Here is a 6,315-nt window from a genome sequence, read left to right on the forward strand (position 1 = left end):
AAGGAAAATAAAAAACTTGGGGTGCTAAAGAAGTCTGCTCCATCTAAAGTCCTATTTTTTGATTTTTTACACAAAGACGCCGAATGGTGCATTTTAATAATGTAACTTGAAATATATTTTGAAAGAGGGAACGAGTTGTAATCTGACCCATGACAGAACAATGCCTCATATAGATTCTTGAACGAATATCTGACTGTAGGAGTCCTGCTCTTTTTGTCTTCTGGGTAATTATTTTATACATTTGGGAGGTTTATAGGGAATGTATATGAGCTTTTCAAATAAAAAGGTGTGAGGCTCTGACTCTCCTTGGAAATCTGGAAGAAAAGGAGAATGTGAAATTAACAGGTATCTCTAGTACTAAACCAGAGATCCCGCAGGTCACCTTCAGAACTGCATATTCTAAAGTTACCTTCCTTAAAAATGCAGAAGCAGCTTGAGAATATATCTGACTTTACCTTTTAAAAGAAGGATTAAAAATTTAAGAAGCTTCATGAATTTCTCTCCCACTTCCCTATTCTTTGGTATTTTTCTTTTATCTCTTATGCTCTGATAGAATGCATTGTTGGTTTATATAAAACACAATCAAATAAAGCAAAAATGCGATAAATGGACTCTAATCTAAACAGTCTAATCGCAGCATCTCTCATTCACTTGGGTGTTAGTCCTAAGCTCCTCTATGTACCAGGTCCTCGACTAAGCATGGCCCCATTCTCCCGAGCTTAAAGTCTTCTGGAGAAGATGGATTTTAATCAAATAATCGCACATTTGCCTTAGGGTTTCAAATCGAGATAAGAACCATGAAGTAAAGTGCAAACACCTGTGAAATGAGAGCAGACTTCCCTGAGTAGGAGGTACTTAAGCAAAGATTTTCAACATGGGCAGCGGTTGGGGAAGCAGGAGTAGGACAAGCACTTCCATGGGGGGAGGGAAGGGAGGTGATGATGGTAGGCATTTAGGCCCTGCAGCAGGAAGGAACAGGGCCAAGGTCCCACAAGCAAAAGCCAGGTGGTGTTTGCAGGATTACTCTGAGACAGATTCTCCTACTTATGCTGGCTGCATGCACAATTGCAGGTCAGTGAATACGAACAAATGTGCTGAGCAGTCTCTAGTTTGTCCCCATTGAGAGAGACCTTGGGTAGGGGTGATGGAGAGGGTCTCACCTCAGGCCTTTAGACTTATGCTTTAAGGAGGTTCTGGGAAAGTGAGTCTGAAGTCCCTGGGAATGTGAGAAAAAAAGATAAATGGTGATTTTTCTCTGCCTTTAGTGGCTTCCAATTAGAAAAGACCAACATTATCCATAGGACCCTCTGCCCCCAGCCTGGCAGAGGATATTATCACAATATTCTCAAAGCTGGAAAGATATTCTCAAAGCTGGAAAGCTTTCCAGCTTTGAGAATATGGTAGACAGCCTTCTTAATAGGTCAGTTTAGCTGCAGAGGGATGAAATGGCTTGCTTTCCACACATAGGACTTTGATTCTAAGCGTTGGCCAGTGCCTGGGAAATAAAGCAAAGTCTTAGCTTTGATTCTACTTAGAAAGAAACATTGTTCTTTCACACTCGAATTAACTTTCACTCCATCAACAAGGAGTTTCACAGGTGACTATGAGAAACAAGACTCATTCCCAATAACCACCTCACCATGGCTTTGTATGGGCTCTGAGGGCTGGGCCTGTTGGGATATGAAATATCAAAATACGGCATAAAGAAGCTTCTATTTTGCCATATATACGTATTCCACAATCTATAGCTAGATAAAGAGAAGAGAGTGAGCCCTTACTATGACGTTTCAACAAGTACATCTGCACTTTGCTTGGAGTCTTCATAGGGAGTCCTTCTCAGAGGAGATGCAGTTCCCTACCTGCCATCCTCACCTTTCTCCCTCTCTTAATTTCACATGGCTTTACTTTTAACAAATTGTGTTACATTTCCCAGATACTATTATATCAAAATGACATGCTCCCATCCAGAAACACCAGCGATAAAGACAGAGAGACAGACAACAGAGGGTTTCTTCTCAGTGGACAGGTTTTCCCTGGATAGAGAACTTGTTTTTCTCAAGGACAATGTAGAGGAAGATTCAGGAAGTGGATGAGTAGGACAATCTTAGCAAAGCTTTGTTTTTATGTTGTTGTTGTTGTTGTTAACCTTTAGTGGGAAATAAGCAGCAGCTCTCATATTTTATAAAGGCTTTTATCTGTGGTAGTTTTAAAAATGTCATCAGCCAAACTATAAATTTAACCATGGCTGGATTCAATTCCCTGCTTTCTATTTTTCTGTATTTTCCAAAACACCTACAAATGAACAAGTGTTATCTTTGCAATCAGAAAAGAAACTATCAAAATCATCCAAATGAGATCTCTGTCTGTGTGCTCTCAGGGAGCTATTGGTATTATGAGACAGACAGGGATGATGTAAATGCTTGCGGTGCCAGGTCCCTGGGTTGCTTTAGTCAAAATGATTACTAATTCTATTTCCTGTGGATTTTCATCAGTTACTAGTTCATTTAAATCAGCTATTAAATGAATAGATGTGAAATCTTAAAATACATTTAGAGAAAGTATATTGTTCCATATTAAGCAAGCAGTCAGCGTTTCAAATTATATGCAAGCATATGAGGAGAATCAGTTCTCACCAGATTTCAATCCGCTTTAAAAACTGCTTACCCCTCCATTTTGCTCCCTAATTAGAGCGTTTTGTCTTTGCGAACCTTCGCCATCACTGCACTGTGATAACTGTTGGCTAATACTCTGTGAAGAAATAATTAATAATAATCCACACCAGCCAAAACAGATAGCACAACATGGGTAAAGAATTAGTTTGGTCATATGTGGCTTGATGGCCACTTGGGGAAAACAATGAAAGGAATTTTATTGACCAAAGTGGTTTCACAAATGACATTTAAGTAATCTGTTGGCATATTGGAACAGTGGCAAGAGTGCTTGCTTATTAAGTCATTTTGAAGACAGTCATTATAGAGCTTTTTCCATAAATCAAGAACAAAAGATTCCAGAAAATTATTTTTTTATAAAAAAAATTTAGTGTACGGCCATACCACCCTGAACACAACCTATCTTGTCTGATCTCGGAAGCTAAGCAGGGTCGGGCCTGGTTAGTACTTGGATGGGAGACCACCTAGAAATACCAGGTGCTGTAGGCGTTTAAAAATAAATAAATAAACATATAGTAATGTTGAGAGAAGTTTGGAGTTGAATACGGTTACTGGTTATATTTTTAGTTGTCTTTGCTAGCAATAATCCTTTTATGAATTTGAATCTTAAGCATCTAGATGGACGATATTAGGTAAATTTGGGGGTTGACAGGCTTTGCCAGACTGTCAGCTCCATGGGCTTAGGGACCGCACCTGTTTTACTTAGCAATGTATGCAAATTACCAGGCTGCATGTGACAGTCCGTGTTACTCAGCAGGTGCTCAGTAAATACTAAACGAATGGATAAATGAAATTTCGTATCATTGCCTGATTTTGCAAGGAGAAAATCATGGCCTTTCTGAATTTCAATTTATAGGGGCAAAACTCAATGTTATACAGACTTTTAATGATATTTTGGTATTTAGAAAAAGGACTAATGACTTTTTCAGGTAGAAAGATGTTTCACCTAGTTATTTGCTCTGTTTGACCTGTGTGGCCTACAATGTAAATAATCCTGATAGAAATCTAGGTTCTACTGGGTTCTACCATAATCCTTTAACTAATGAGATCTTGCATATAACTCATATTTATCATTTTCTTAAAAATTCATTTGCCTCTTCCTGGCTCTTATTGTAATCTCAAGTAGATATCTCGTTCTCACTGCTCTAGGAAGTATCTTCCTTTACATCTTAGCCTCTTCCTCATTCCTTCAGTGTGTCCTGAGTGCTTTCTGAATTAAATTCAGACAACGGACCTGGCTCTTGAGTCTTTATGAAGAGACTCCAAACCTGCTCATGAGGTGCTCATCTCCCGGCTGTTCTTTTGGGGGACATACACGTCAGCCAAAATGCTCAACTCACTACTGCCATCTCCATTCCTAGGCTAATGTTTGTCCCTTTGCTTTATATCCAAGGCAGAGAAAGAGGAGCACAGAGAGGGAGAGACACACACTGGGTCCTGAGGGCATTAAGTCCCTAGACAAAGCCATACCTGAGGTAAAACGCTTCGCTTAGATTCTGTGACTCTATGATTCCGATCCTCCATTTACCCTAGCCAGTGTGGATTTTCTGTCACTTGCAACTGAAGAATTCATAACATATGCAGGGAAAAAGAAATGAGGGAAAGGGGGAAAATGGAAAGGAAGAAAGAGGGAACAGAAGAATAATGAAAGATTTTTCCAAGGTCTTAGGACTAGCCCATGTAGGATAAGAATAAAGTCCAGAGTTCACTGCTGTTTTCCCTACTATTCCCCTCCAGAAATTAGTACTATTATTCATTTCTACGCATAGTTACTTTGAAGCTAAACAAATGAGATCTGGCCCACCATTAATACCCCACCATATAAGACATACATCTGCCTTGACTTATATTGTTTTCCTGATGTTGTACATTTAAGAATTGCTTTTATGATTAAGCTTCTCAAGGGGATACGGATGCCAGTTTTAATTTAAGAAATACTAATGCTAAAATCAATTTGTAGAATATTTCAATGAGATCAACAGTCTCCACTAAACAAAAATTATTTTTCTACTAGGGTGTCTTTATAAGAATGTACCAACAGCAATCAGGATTTTTCGGCTACTAAACCATTATTTACAGAGACTGGATTAAAACATAAGGCAAAAACTGGTATTCATCCTTGAACTCAGAGTACCTGAGATTTATAAAACACTATTTAGAGATTTTACACAGAATATGCTGCTTTGTGCCTCCCTAATTTTTCATCCTCCAAAGGGTTTATAATGCTTTGTGGATAGTATAGCAGAAGGCACCAGAAACTGATGTTATCTGTGCAGTAGACACTGACATGCACCTCAGTCACAGAACAGAAAGATCATGTAAAATTCATCACAACTTTGCAACAGCACGATCACATTTCTAATTTTATTCAAGCTAAGGGTATTTTTCTTTAAAGACTAGATTTGATGATTCTACCCATAAGAAGTCCAAGTTCTTAATAACATAACTTGCTAAAAACTAAAAACAAGCTTTATAATCTTACTAGTGGTTCCTGTTGCTAATATTTCAGGCAATTAATCATTCTTTCTTTTTATTATAGAACAGCTTCACTAAGGGAAAAAGTTCTCTTACATCCAGGGAACTTCCTTAGCCTTCTGAATCCACAGTTTACTTTTCTTCTTGAACTCATTGCTTGGTCTTCATGACACACCGCCTAATGTTTTGGGTTATTTACGTATGTTTCCTATCCTTCCTACAGTTTTACAAACACGTAGAAGAGAGGTACTCAGTCTTATAAAGCTCCAGTATTTGTTAGTATCCTTAATATGCTCTTTTAGGTTGGTAATTGAGAATTTTTTAAAAAATAAAACTGGTTATATGTGGACTGTATTAAAACAGTGGTATGAATATTCTAAACTATCAAAATGGGCATGAATACATTTTTAATTTGAGATGTTTATTCAGCCTGAGAATGGGGATTTTGTGACACCTCAAACACCGGTTTGTAAAAGGCTTCTCAACCTTTCCAGTTTAGAAAACTATGACTGAGTCTTCCCTATAAAGAAAACTTCAAGATTCCATTCTCCTTTGCCACAGACAGTGAAATGTTTTGGTTTAAAGGCTGTTGCTGAGAGCTGAGCTTATTAGCTACATTCTGATGAGGATGGGACTACAGAAACCCGGCTGTGTGAGCAGATTCAGCTGGATTCCGCCAACATTTTCTCGATGAGATGTCATTATCTGAATTTCTGTTCAGATGTGACACTGACTGGATTCTAGCTCTTGAACAAGTCACTTTTCCCCTCTGAACCTCAGTCACCTCACTATTTAAATAAGGATAAATTTCCTGGTGACATACCTATTTTACACAATGTTGAGAACATATTAATGATATTGAGTGTTAATAATTAAATGATAATACCTAACATTTGCTGAGGGATACCATATGCTAGGAACTGTAAAAAAAAAGTCCTATATTTCCCTTACCTCTTATGATCCTCATAACAGCTCTAAGAAATCAGGCAGTATCATTATCTCCCTTTTACCGATGAGTAGCCGAAGCTCAGAAATGTTAAACAACTTGCCAAAGATCACAGAGCTCATAAGGAAGGAGAGCCAAAATTTTAACCCTGGCATTCTGGTCCCAAAGCCTTACCCTCTGTGCTATTCTGCCCTACACAAATGATTTAAAGCATGTAATATGAAG

At 38.2% G+C, this 6,315-nt stretch overlaps 1 protein-coding gene and 1 pseudogene across 11 annotated transcripts in view; one reads left to right on the plus strand and one right to left on the minus strand.

The window, feature by feature from the left end:
- Positions 1-6,315, minus strand: part of FHIT (fragile histidine triad) — a 1,380,266-nt gene that overhangs the window by 240,376 nt on the left and 1,133,575 nt on the right. The window lies entirely within an intron of this gene.
- On the plus strand, positions 3,040-3,158 carry LOC111738645 (annotated as a pseudogene).

This window comes from Pteropus vampyrus, unplaced genomic scaffold, assembly GCF_000151845.1.
Source record: "Pteropus vampyrus isolate Shadow unplaced genomic scaffold, Pvam_2.0 Scaffold41, whole genome shotgun sequence".
NCBI lineage: Eukaryota > Metazoa > Chordata > Mammalia > Chiroptera > Pteropodidae > Pteropus > Pteropus vampyrus.